At 40.2% G+C, this 12,953-nt stretch overlaps 1 pseudogene; it reads right to left on the bottom strand.

The window, feature by feature from the left end:
- Window positions 1-722: 722 nt before the first annotated feature.
- LOC134366669 (sterol-4-alpha-carboxylate 3-dehydrogenase, decarboxylating-like) lies at window positions 723-1,801 on the bottom strand (annotated as a pseudogene).
- Between the last annotated feature and the right edge of the window lie 11,152 nt (window positions 1,802-12,953).

Below are 12,953 nucleotides of genomic sequence, written 5' to 3'. Positions count from 1 at the left end.
TAAGCACAAAAGTTGGATTTTTTTTTTTGATAAAAAGAAATGTTTTATGAAAAAACAACACAGGCAGTCATGCTGACATACCTGAAAGTGAACATGGAAGCATGTAAGGAGTTGACTGACCAGCTGTTGTCCCCCCAGGGACTGGGGGTGGATTACAGTTGTTTTAAGCTTTTGTAAGTTTTTGCTCCAAACTGTGTAGATATGAAATGTACATCTGAAGTCTCACCCATGTGTTTACAACTTCTGATTTTTTTCTAGGACATTTTTAAGATATAGTTCCTTGAACAGAGTCTAGTGGCTTCTAATTGCATGGAAATGGTCCCCCACTTCAATTAGGAAATGGATTGCCTTTTCCCTACAGTGTCCTTGACTATGTACAAGGACACTAGAATGAAATGGTTGACTTTACAGGTAGTCTTTGTACTAAGGAACCCAGAAGAGAGAGAGAGAGAGACAGGAGGTAGATACAGAGACAAGAGAAAGAAATAGTAGAACATGAAGCTGCCTGCTTTAAGAAATCCAAATCCAGTCCTATGAAGGAAGAAGTATCTGCTGTTTTAACATCCTCATAGTCATGGAAGAGGCAGTCTGTGCTCTAATCTAACTAGCAGGAGGACTCATAGCTCAGAAGAAACTCCTTTGAAGGATGTTAGTCCTTTGGTCCACAGGGGAGAGAGTTATTGGCCGGGGAATGCGTGGAGAGAGCTCAGTCTCCAGGTGCCTCACTCAACCTTCTGCAGGTGCCAAAAGCTCTGCACAGTCCTCTCCACAGCGTCATCGAAGGTGATTAGTGGCTAGTAGCCTGTGACCTTTTTGGATCTCTCACAGCTGTAGTAGTGAAAGGTGACAGCCAGTGCCGCCTGCATCGGAGTGAAAGTGGGCTGGAGCTGGATGACAGGACTGACCACCATCACCAGAAGAGATAGCAGGAGGGCCAGGTAGTAGGCCACCAAGTAGAGGATGTGGTACTTGGGGGCTTCGTAATTGAGGCCTGTCAGGATGTGGAACAGGAACATCCAGAAAAGGATGGGATCGTCAGTGGCGATGTGAAATGCCTTCCCACCCAGGGCTGCGTTTCAGGAGAGGTGCTCTGCAGCCAGGATGTGTAGGAGCACCACCATTCTCTACGAAGGTGAAGTCCACCAAGTTCTTTCCGTTTCCAATCACAGACTTCATCTTGCCTTTCCTGGCTGCCTTGATGAGGATGGGGACCAACTGGGGATTCCGTGGACCAAAAATACCACGAGGGCAGATGGCTGTGGTTAAGAAATTCCTCCCAGGATCATTGGTGCCCAGGACTGCTCTCTCTTGCACAATCCTAGTCTCTGTGTAGTAGTCAATAGGTTTCACAGCATAAGCGAGATCTTCAGTTCCATTCTTGATGTCGGCGCCCTCAAAGATGACACTGGCACTGCTGGTTAAAATGAGTTTCCGAACCCCAGCCTCTTCGCAAGTTTCAGTGACATTCTTGGTGCCAATGTGATTCACTCTATAAAAGAGCCCCTTGTTGTTGTGGGGGCAACGCACAGTGGAAAATTGTGTTTACACTTTTCAGAGCTGGGTACAGATCCAGCTGGCTACAGAAGTCGCACAGAAAGACGTGCATCCGGGGAGCGTCAAACCCTTGCTGGATATTGAACACATTGACAGTGTAGCCTCTTGCCAGCAACAGCACCACCATGCACTGCCCCAGGAATCCAGAGCCTCCCATCACTGTGCATTTCTTTGCTCTGGGAATGTCCTCCGTCAAATATGGCCATGCAACCTGGTCTCTCATTGGCTCACTGACTGCTCATTCCATTTTGTCTCAAAATAAGGTCCTATAAGCAACAAAGTCCCAGTCTGGGACAGCCACCCTTTTTTCCAAAAGTTGGAATTTTGAGAAAATTTTAAAAATTGGTAAATGTTTAGTCTGAGTAATCAGGAAAAAAGAATGAACAGATAACCAATTTCAGTAGAGACAGATAGTGTCATTACAGTTTCTACAGCAATGAAAGAATAGTGAGGAAATATTATGAAGAATTTTATGCCAATAAATTCAACATCTTAGATAAAATGGATAAATTCCCTGAAAGGCAGAGACTGCCAATGCTCACTCAAGAGAAAATAGATAGCATGAATAGTCATATAGATAGTAAAGAAGTTGAGTTTGCAGTTAAAAACTTCCCCCTAAAGAAAATAGATGAGTCTGGGATTTGGTTTAGGCATACTTATAAACTAACTTTCATGGATGTTCATAGAAGACATGAGATTTGTGTGTCAGAAGGAACTTTACTACTTAACAGCACAACAAGAAGCTTGAGAATTAGCATATTTGCATTATTTCCACTTTCCCTACTTCCCACAGTTGCAACTCAGAGGGATCCAGGTGGATTCTACACACACGGTGAGATTGTGTTACAACCGAGGGGCCACTGACCTGGGGATTCCACCACTTTTATAGCAAGTAGTAATAAAGCCTCTTTCTGTCTCACAGGTAGACACTACCTCATCCCTCAAGGTCACTTGCTTTACATGCAAGCCAAGCCTGGAGAAATAGCCAAGGTGGAGTGGTCAGTTGTGGTGGAATTCCCCTGTTACAGTGAATTGGAAGGAGGAAGTAGAGAGTAAGGGCAATCTTTATTTGACTATACACAGGTCAGGGGAGAGTGGTTATTCTGACCCTTTGGACAATTGATTTTGATCCAGGATTAGTTATATTTAATTACTTCTTCTTTTTATACTCAAGGATTAAGGTTGAAATAGGATGAATAACTTGCCTATAGTTACACGATAATGCTGGGATTTAAATCAGGCCTTCTAGAGTCTGTGCTCTTAACAACCACGTTTTCTAGGACACTGTATGGTTACTGGTTTTATCTCCAAATGGCCTTTGTCTCCTTAAATCAGACATGTAAGGAATCTCAAGAAATGTCCTAAATCATTCAACTGTTTTAACCTGATCATGTTATAAATGCTCAGTGGAACCAGGGATGTTAGGTGAATTTCCCAAACCTATGCAGCTACTAAGCCTGAAGCTGAGAGTAAAAGTCCTATTACCTGCCTCCTTGTCAATTCAACATATTTCAAAAATGCTACACTTACAACAACAGTCTAATGTGTGGGAGACACAAGATTTCTTGTCTGAATGAGCCATATTCAGATACATTACCCAACTTTGTTTTGTCACAATATATATCCAAAAGTTCAGAAATAAAATCACTTCGATTTGGAATAACTATTTGAATCCTGCAAGTCTCCAGACAGATTCTCCTATGAGTAATGATAAAGACCGCAATATATTGTGCCAATTTTCTCTAAAAAGGCAGACTGAGGACAGGCTTGGGAGTTATACCATAAAAGAGGCCAATTCTTTCAGTTCTGGCGATTATGCAAGGCAGCCGAGGCTAGTGAGAAGATAAATCTGCATCTGGAACTGTATAAGAATACAGTCCTCGTCTTTCTGACATTTTCCTGTCCTTCTCTGCTCTGTCTCCTTTCTTCTGCTCCTGTTTCTTCTCTTCCCTCTTCTTCTTTTCTCCTACTTCTGCTTCCCTTCTCTGCACCTTTTCTATTCTCAACCTCTCCCACTTTTCTTCACCTTTCCTTCCTTATAATTCTCTTTCTCTTCTTTTTGGAAAAAAATTATACTGCATGGTGTTTCAACAACACTGAATTATTATGACTCTTGAATGTCTTCAGCAATGACCCACTCAAGAACAAAAAGAAGATGATCTTATCTCAAGATTCTGGCACTGAGGTGGGAAGAAGCCTTCAAGTCCCTGCTGGCATCAATTTATTTCCTTAGGTTATCCACTTGTATATGGATCTTTAAGGAAGTTCACATTATTATAGGATTTTTTATTATGTTGATAAATTTTAGAGTCTATGCTCTGATTTTGCCTGCAGATTTACTAGATAAACTTAACAAAGTATTTAACAGGATGGAAAGAAATTTCTGGGAGCCTATTTCTACTTTCAAAAACCCTTTCCAAATGTCTGTAGATAATAAAGAATAAATATTAGAAATAACTGGGAAGCCAATGGAGTTTCACAGATAGTTAAGAATAAAAACCAATTTTTCAGGAAATTCTCAAGACACAGCAATATTTAGGCAAAAAAAAAAAAAAAAAAAGAACTGAGATGTGGACTGGGGAGAACCAAAACAATGATACAATTCTATGTACCATCCATGAAGGTTAACACATGTTCTGACCTCACTCCAAGGCATAGAGAGCAGAAGTAATGGAATACTGGGGGAGCGTATCAACAGCTATGTGACAGGTGCACAGAACACAGTCTCTCTAGGGTTGTGGTTGTTCTGTGGAGTGAAACACCACCCTCACTTTATTGATAGGGCAGAGGGTGGCCTAAATTATTATAATAAGTACTGGTTCAGCCCCCTGAGGCATAAGCCCAGCTCTTAAGCATTATATCCTACAAATCATATTCTCATTTCCATATGCTATGCATTGAATGTCCCCCCCAAACTCATTGAAACTTGACATCCATTATAAAAGTACTAAGAAGTGGGAGTTCTGATGATTGTATTTGAAGGTGGGGCATTTAAGAGGTGATTATATCATGAGGACTGTGCCCTCATGAATGGATTCATCCATTAATGGAGATGGGTTAATGGGTTATCAGGGAGTGGTTCTGATGGCTTTATAAGTAAAGAAAGTGAGTTAACTGTCTAACTCTTGTCATTCTCACCATGTGACAACCTGCATTGCCATGGAACCCTGTAGAGAGACACCACCAAAAGAAGGATACTCATCAGATGTGCTCCATGGGCCTCGGACTTCCCAGCCTCCAAAACTGCAAGAAATACATTTTGTTTCTTCATAACTTACCCAGTTTCAGGTATTTCGTTATAAGCAACAGAAAACAAACTGATACACCATATAAAAGAAGCAGTAATTGGCTAAATTTCCACCCTGAAATTCATAAGCATGAGGTAGCACTGGCTGAAATAAAAGATTTTTTTCTCACTTAATGAATATAGTTCTCTATAGCTCAATCTCATCCGTGTCCTAGTGTTTGTTGGTTCATTCAGTCATTCATTCATTCAAAAACAACATTTATTAAAGATCCTCTGACCTCAAAGCTAAGACTTCCTTGACAAGTAAATAAGCATACACATAAATCCCTAAAATAATTTTATTTCTTTAAGTGAAAAATGCAGAGGATGGTTAAATAACTTGGAAAGGACCAATGATGGGAATGTAAAATAGAGACGTCAATATTCATTTAGAAAGTTCTTGGTAAAAGGGCCAGCCCGTGGCTCACTTGGGAGAGTGTTGTACTGATAACACCAAGACCACGGGTTCGGATCCCTATATAGGGATGGCCAGTTAGCTCACTTGGGAGAACGTGGTGCTTACACCACTAAGTCAAAGGTTGGGATTCCCTTACTGGTAATCTTTAAAAAAAAAAAAGAAAGAAAAAAGAAAGTTCTTGGTAAAAGGAGTCAGAAAAGAGGATTAGGAGAAGGTAAGGAGTGGGAAGCATAAATAATAAGCTTAAAACAATAATCATAATGCACAATTGTGCTGTAAGACTTCTGGTTTTGATGAAATTGTCACCCATCTTCTATCTCTGTTTAAATCTGTGTCCGTTTAATCAGAAAGAGCGTTTATCTTAACAGCTAAGCCCAGAGATAGATAAAGAAATAGTAAGTCTAAAATTATAAAATATGTAACTTATTCCCATGGGAATAGATTAATTTATGAAACCATTAACTGATCCAAACAATAAATTTTAAATCATGTTTGAAATTTGCATCAGAGAGAACTAGCAGCTTAACCTTTCTTCTGCACTTCCCGTTTCTCAATCACTGCTAAAAGTACATGTACAGCTTCTCTTGGGATCTAATGTTAGTGCAGTTTTACAAAACTGCCATCTTTGTATTACTGAAAACAAAACCTAGAACACTTTCTAAATTATAATGATTTCTGGGTTTGCTTTCCTGGATATGGTAAGGGTGTTGTAACAAACTGTAGATTACCACCACAACCTACATCTCATGACCTACATTATGCATATGCATATTTTTCTAGAGAAATTTAGTCCCCCAACATTTTCTTTAAAAAAAAAGTGCTCTCCTTCTTAGATAATATTCTTAAACATAGTCACAAGGTTTTTAAAACGGAAATGAAAATTTAGAGTCCCACCAACAGTGTAGAAGAGTTCCCTTTTCTCCACATCCTCACCAGCATTTGTTATTTTCAGTCTTTTTGATAATAGCCAGTCTATCTGGGATAAGATGATATCTCAATGTGATTTTGATTTGCATTTCCCTGATGATTAGTGCTGTTGAGCATTTTTTCATGTACCTATTGGCCATTTGCATGTCTTCCTTTGAAAAATGTCTATTGAGCTCCTTTGCCCATTTTTTAATTAGTACAGCAATTATAAAAAACAGTATGCAGGTTTCTCAAACAACTATAGGTAGAACTATTCCATATGATTCAGCAATCCCACTTTCGGATATATACCCAAAGGAATGGAAATCATCATGTCAAAGGGATACCTGCATTCTCGTGTTCATCACAGTTCTACTTACAATAGCCAAAGGAACCAACCTAAATGTCCATCAATGGACATCTGAATAAGGAAAATGTGGTATATAAACACAATGGAATATTACTCAGCCATAAAAAAGAATGAAATTCTGCCATTTGTAGCAGCATGGATGAGCTTGGAGAAAATTATGTTAAGTGAAATAAGCCAGGTATGGAAAGAGAAATACCACATGTCCTCACACATAAGTGGGAGCTAAGAAAGAAAGAGAGAGAAAAACCATAGTAAAACATTGAACTTTCAGAACAAGAGAATAGTCCTATAGTTACTAGAGGTGGGAAAGGGGGAGGGAGAGAGGAGATAGGTAGTAATTAGGTAAGGGATACAAAAAGTGATCATAATTTGTAATGACGAACATGCTAATAATATTGATTTGATAATCACATACTGTATACAAATACTGGTAGTCAACTCTCTACACCATAAATATATATAAATAAAAGTAATATAAATAAATAAATAAATAAAACGGGAAGAAAATGCATTAAAAAATATTGCTGTAGCTCTCAATTGTAATTAAAAGGAAAAAAGAAAGAGCGAGAGAGAGAAAGAGAGAGATTCTGATTATGTAAGAAAAAAGAAAGATTTATTGTAATAACATTGCATTGATCTAAGAACCTCAAAGATAGAGAAGGTGCTTACAGCCTTTGCAGACAGGAGCAATACTTAAAATAATCCAGCAGAAGTGGCCTTATGGAGACACCAGTGCCATCAGTACTGGTATAAGGACTAAGTACTTCAGCTGCTGCCAACATCACCAGCACTGGATGCTGGATACTGCCCCACTGCCATAGTTGTCCTTGTCACTCCATCTCACTGCAACCAGCACGGCTGCCAGTGGTTCCCCACAGTTTCCCACACTCTGTGTTACGAGCTTCGACTTACATATTGGTCGGATATCTCTAATAGGCAGAGCTAGGTCACATGCTCACACTATTGATACAGACAAGGCTGGGAAAGAATTTCCTGGCATCATCAACTCTATATTAGGAGGTGTGTTATCCTCCTACCAAAATTTGAGAGGTGAGGAATTCCTCAAACATAGGAAGAGTGCTTAAATGCTGGGCAGGCTAAAAGAATGACAAATTTCTAACCCCTAAAATATGGATATACCCCTATATCTGTGTCCAGTCCTTCTTGATCTCCTTCATGGGATCCGATGCCAAATGTTGGCTTTCCTTTTTTGCATTCTTTTCTGATCTGCACACACTCTCTTGTGAACTCTTCTACTCTCATAGGTCAATGGCTCCTAAATATACATCTTTAGCCACACTCACATACTTAACATAGCATAGACTAGACTGCTCACTGTCCACCTAAATCCATTATCCTCTTCTTCCATAGAAGCAGAATTTCAACTTGATATGGAGCTTCCCACACATACAAAATTTCCTAGTTTTACTTGAAGTTAGTTGTGACCATAGTGCCAATTTCTTCTCAAAGAAATTTGAAGAAACCTGATGTGTGCCGCTTACAGCTCCAAGACTTAAGATGTTCGGATCTGTTTCCTCCATATTATGTTTTCTTTCCCCTTTGCAACCACTGGAACCTGTGGAACCTGGCCTCAAAAATGCACATGATGACAAGGCTTTAAGATATGGAGGAGCAACCTAGGAACATGGGTCAATGGGCCATTGAATGAAAAGCAGAACTACCCACCAACTTGGAAAGCTGACCTTGGACTGATGTATGAAAGGTCTTTATCTAAAGGTTTGCCTTTTATAAGCCACTAAACTGTTGTTGGTTGTCTCTTTTACAGCTGCTTAGCCTTATGTTAACTAATATCACCCACACATACCCTCTCACAAATTTAGCAACTCTTTTAATGAAATCAGTATCTATCCAAGTACCAATGTTAGAAGGCTATGGTTGGCATAGTGTTGGGAAAATGGAATAATTTAATCAGGCCCCCTGCCTTAGGTCTGGTTGGGGGTAGTGCAGTGCATTCTTTATAAATAAGTTGTGTGTGGGTGGAGTTAGTACACGTGCACGGCTCCATGACTTGGCTGGCGTTGAGTGCCATGGGCATCTGCCCTGGCAGCCATGCTCTTCAACCACTGCTCCAAGGACATTTTTGCCAGTTATCTAGCTCATAGACCTGCATGTGAGGGGTCTGGGGACCCAGCCTGGCCTATGAAGGGTTTGTGACTCAGTCTGGACAATGGGCTGGAGGGGTCTGTGAGTTCCAGACCCAGCCCTAGCTTGACAATTGGCTCATCTGGCAGGACTATGGGCAGGTAAGAGAGCCTGACACCTGGCTTCCTCCTTCTCCTTTACTCCTCAAATCCAACAGATCACTAAATTATGCTAGTTGTACTCCATGAATCTATCTCTTTCTCTAAAACTCAAAGCTACCACCTCAGTCCAGGTTCCCAGTTTATCTCTCTTGATGTGGGTTCATTGCTTTTGTTTAAGTTTACCCCTCTTCATTGAATGTCTTTGCTCTCTCTTTTTATCTAGCTATCCTTACTCATCTTTCAGGACTCAACTTAGTTACCACCTTCCTCAATAAGGGGCCCCAGAGATGTGCAAATGCCCTTCATCTGTGATCCACTAGCACCCTGTGGCTATCTCTAGTTTAGCACTTGCCCTAAAACAATAAAATTATCTGTAAATATGAATAATTATATGGACTGTAAACACCTCAATGTGGAGATTGTATCTGTTGATAGAATAACCCTACCATTCAGATGTATAAATAAGACGTTACATCTCTACTCCCTTGCAATGACAGCCTTGTTGCTGGCCTGCCACTGGGCTCCCTGTGGAGTATTCGGGAAACCTGGATGCCTTTCCTGATGCAGGAAAGCTGAGGCACTCCGGAGGTGCTGCTTCTGCTGTGCCTTCACTTAAATCTCTCCCTTAGTCACCACTGCCCAATTATCTACTAGACTATTTGAGATCTTTCCAATCTTCTGGAAAAGGAGGAAGCCCCTCCTCTCTGGGGATTCTAACCATACATCCAGGGTTTTGGTCCAGGGGAGAGTCACACTCTTTTTTGACTTTCTGTCTGAATGGAGCCCTCCTTGCATTCTCTTTACAATAAGGCCTTAAGTCAACTCTAAGATCTAGACTCACACCCAGCTTGTGTCTTCATATGTAAAGATAAATTGTGCAAAGAGAATTTGAAATTTACAGTTTCCTTTCTTTCACAGCAATTACTCAATTTCAATATTATTAATTTCCAGATACGGGTTCAAAAACGCTAATGTGGGTGTTCAAAGCTGACTCCTTTGTCTTCCTGCTCTAGTGCTGATCTTCCTAGAGGAAAATAGATGTCTCTGACAGAAGAGCAGATCTCTCTATGGAGAAAAGTTTACAAAACATCTTTTTGAGTCAATTCCCAATAGACAGACTCTGAGGTGGAGATTTGTATGCAGAAAATTTACTGGGGAATGGTCTCAGCCACAGCCCCTGAGAGGGAACTATGGAAGCAGAGGGAGAAGTTGAACTACTATGCAGTTGCAATTAAGCCTTTAGTCACTCCCAGAGGAAGCTCTAGAGCTAGGAATAAAAAATGATGAGACAGCTTTAGGTTTTCATAAGCCAAGTGTGGTAGATTATATTTTTTAAGATGTATTTCCCATTCCATCTACTCTTTTGCAATGTATGCTTGTCACTCTGCCATTAAGAGGTGAGGTCTGTTTTTCCTGCCCTTGAATCTGGGTTGACTCTGTGACCTGCAGAAGTGATGCTGTATAACATCTGAGGCTGGACCTTAAGGGATCCATATTTCCCAACTTTGCTGCTGAGGACAGCTCCCTTTAGAAGCCAGACACCATATAAGAAATCATGCTACCATGAGACCACCATGTTGTAAGGAAGCCCAAGCTAGACACACAAAGAGAAAGAGAACACAAAGAGCAGCACAAAAAACCAATGTGTAAATATGTAAATTAAGACTTCTTGGACCTTGCAACCAGCCCAGGAACCAACTGAGTTCACTTGAGTGAGTGACCTGGCCAGTGCCACTGTCAAGCCCTGCTTGAATTCTTGACCCATGGAACCATGAGCAAATAAAATTGTGCTGCTTTATGTCACTAAGTTTTGGCATAGCTTCTTACACTGCAACAGGAATGGATGGAGAACACCATTTTTTGTTGTTGTTATTGGTATATCTCTAGAGAATGTCCAAGCTGACATCTAGATTCCATTGCCCTAACCAGCCACCCAGGCTGATGACCTTCCAATAATTTAAACTTTCTGCACATAGGAAGCAGTCAAGTTGGATTCCCCTGTAACAGTTAAAAGACGGGGTCCTCCACTTTATTCACTCTCAGCCTCACTTGACCCTTCTTATCACTCCTTGATCTAAACCTCTGCAGCTAAAGACCTCACAAGTATCAGTAGAAACCACGACTTTTAAATCGGAGCAATTTCTTTTCCTCAAGGAGAATATTCTGAGTATTGAAGCCAGTCCCTTGAGAAAACACTGATGGAAAAGATAACTACAGAATCCTAAAGCATTAGGCTTCCTGTCCTGATTACAACAAAGAGACTCATGGGCTTTCCATGAGACAGTCACTCCTGGAAATGGTCCTGTAATTGGGATAAAAGGCAAAGGGAAAATGATATTCAGATCAATTGCCTTGAGTTCTCCCTGTTTGTCCTTATCCTAAATTTGTCACATGACCAGATGAAATAAGACTCTAGTGTGCTATTCTAGGATTCACCACTTTCTTGCCTTTGGTATATAGGTATCGAAGCCCTGACCTAGCACACAGAAACAATAGAAAATTCTCATGGTGTGCTTCTAGTTGGGTGAAATCATCCTGTGTCAAAGCTAAGTAGTGCAGCTCCCAAGGGATCAACTGACTTCGATGATCTTGCAAGGTCAATGTCATTGATCGTGGCAGGACTTTTTCACAGAGACCATGGTGGTTATCAAATTGTCTTAGTCTGTTTGTGTTGCTATAACAAAATTCCTGATATTGGGTAATTTATAAGAACAGAAATTTATTTCTTACTGTTCTGGGGGCTGGGAAGGCCAAGATCAAGGTGCCAGCAGATTCCTGCTGTGTCCTCATGGTGGAGGAGGCAAAAACGGCAGAACGGACAAACACTGTGTCCTCATATGGCAGAACACAAGGGCAAAAAAAGGGCCTAGCTTGTTCCCTCCAGTCTTTTTATAAGCTCACTAATCCCATCTCTGAGAGATCTGCCCTGATGATATAATCACCTCCTAAAGTCCTCACCTCTTAATACTATCACGTTGGTGATTAATTTCCAACACGTGAATTTTGAGAGACACATTCAGACCATAGTGTAAATTATAATTATGAAAAATAATAGACAACAACATGTCATGTGGTCATACTGATCTGACAGCCTCTTTTTACTTAAATTGTCGATCTCTGACCTTTTTTAATCTATAAAGACAGCAACCTCATAGGCTTCGACCTAATATAAATAATAAAATTAAAGTCCATAACAAATTGAGTGACTTCCCCAGGGTCATCCAACTAACTGGACAGGGCAGAGCTGTTGCTAGGATTCTGCCAATTTCTATGATAGTATTTTTTGGACTCTGCTCCCTCTTACCATTAATCAATATTTTGATAAGGTTAGGTGGAAAGAGCACAGGATTTGGAGCCTTTGGTAAGTTCAGAATATAATGTTCCAAGTCATTTAAGCTCCATGAGCTATTGATGTCTTACCATAGAATTGGAACAATAAATCCAGAATCATAAGGACATTGTGTGTAAAGCATCTAGTTCACAGTAGGTGCTAAATAAATATAAGCTATTATTACAAAAATCAAAAAGCCATTTTCTGTATTGCCAACAATGTAATTGCCCATTTTTAATAAAATATTTTTGGAGTAATAGATAAGAAATTTCAAAAATTCTGACCTTTCCTTTCTACCCCTACTTTCCAATCAGAACATACACACACACACCAACACATATCCCTCCCCCTAGAAAGCTATGAAACAACTCTACGGCCACTTTTGTGACACAGATATGATTAATCATGTAAAGCATGTATGTAGGTGGGGCAAGCTGCCACATATGTAACGTGTTCTTTGGTCTCCCGGTAGGAAATCCCCCAAATACCCCAATCTTTGTATCTCTTTGCCCTCTACCTCATGCCTTCTGCCTCCCTTGTTTAGTCACTTTTAGGAATGTAGAGTATTGTGTATGTATAGTGAGAAGACCTCTTACTTGTTAAAACATTCTTACCTGGCAGGGATTTTGCATTTTTCTCTTTGTTTAGTTTAATTTAGTTTATTGGGTCAGCCAGCTATTGTCTCAGTCATAAAGTTGATTCAATTCTACCAAAGTCTTGAAGGGAAAATGAGAGATCTATATTCAAATAATAACTAGTGATTAGTGCCATTAGTCATAGAGTTCAAACAATGGAGAAATTTGTTACAACTGGAGATATGAAGG

The sequence above is a fragment of the Cynocephalus volans genome, chromosome 2 (genome assembly GCF_027409185.1).
Source record: "Cynocephalus volans isolate mCynVol1 chromosome 2, mCynVol1.pri, whole genome shotgun sequence".
Taxonomy (NCBI): Eukaryota; Metazoa; Chordata; class Mammalia; order Dermoptera; family Cynocephalidae; genus Cynocephalus; species Cynocephalus volans.
The sequence above is the reverse complement of the archived record's forward strand: the minus strand, read 5'-3'. Positions and strand labels throughout refer to the sequence as shown.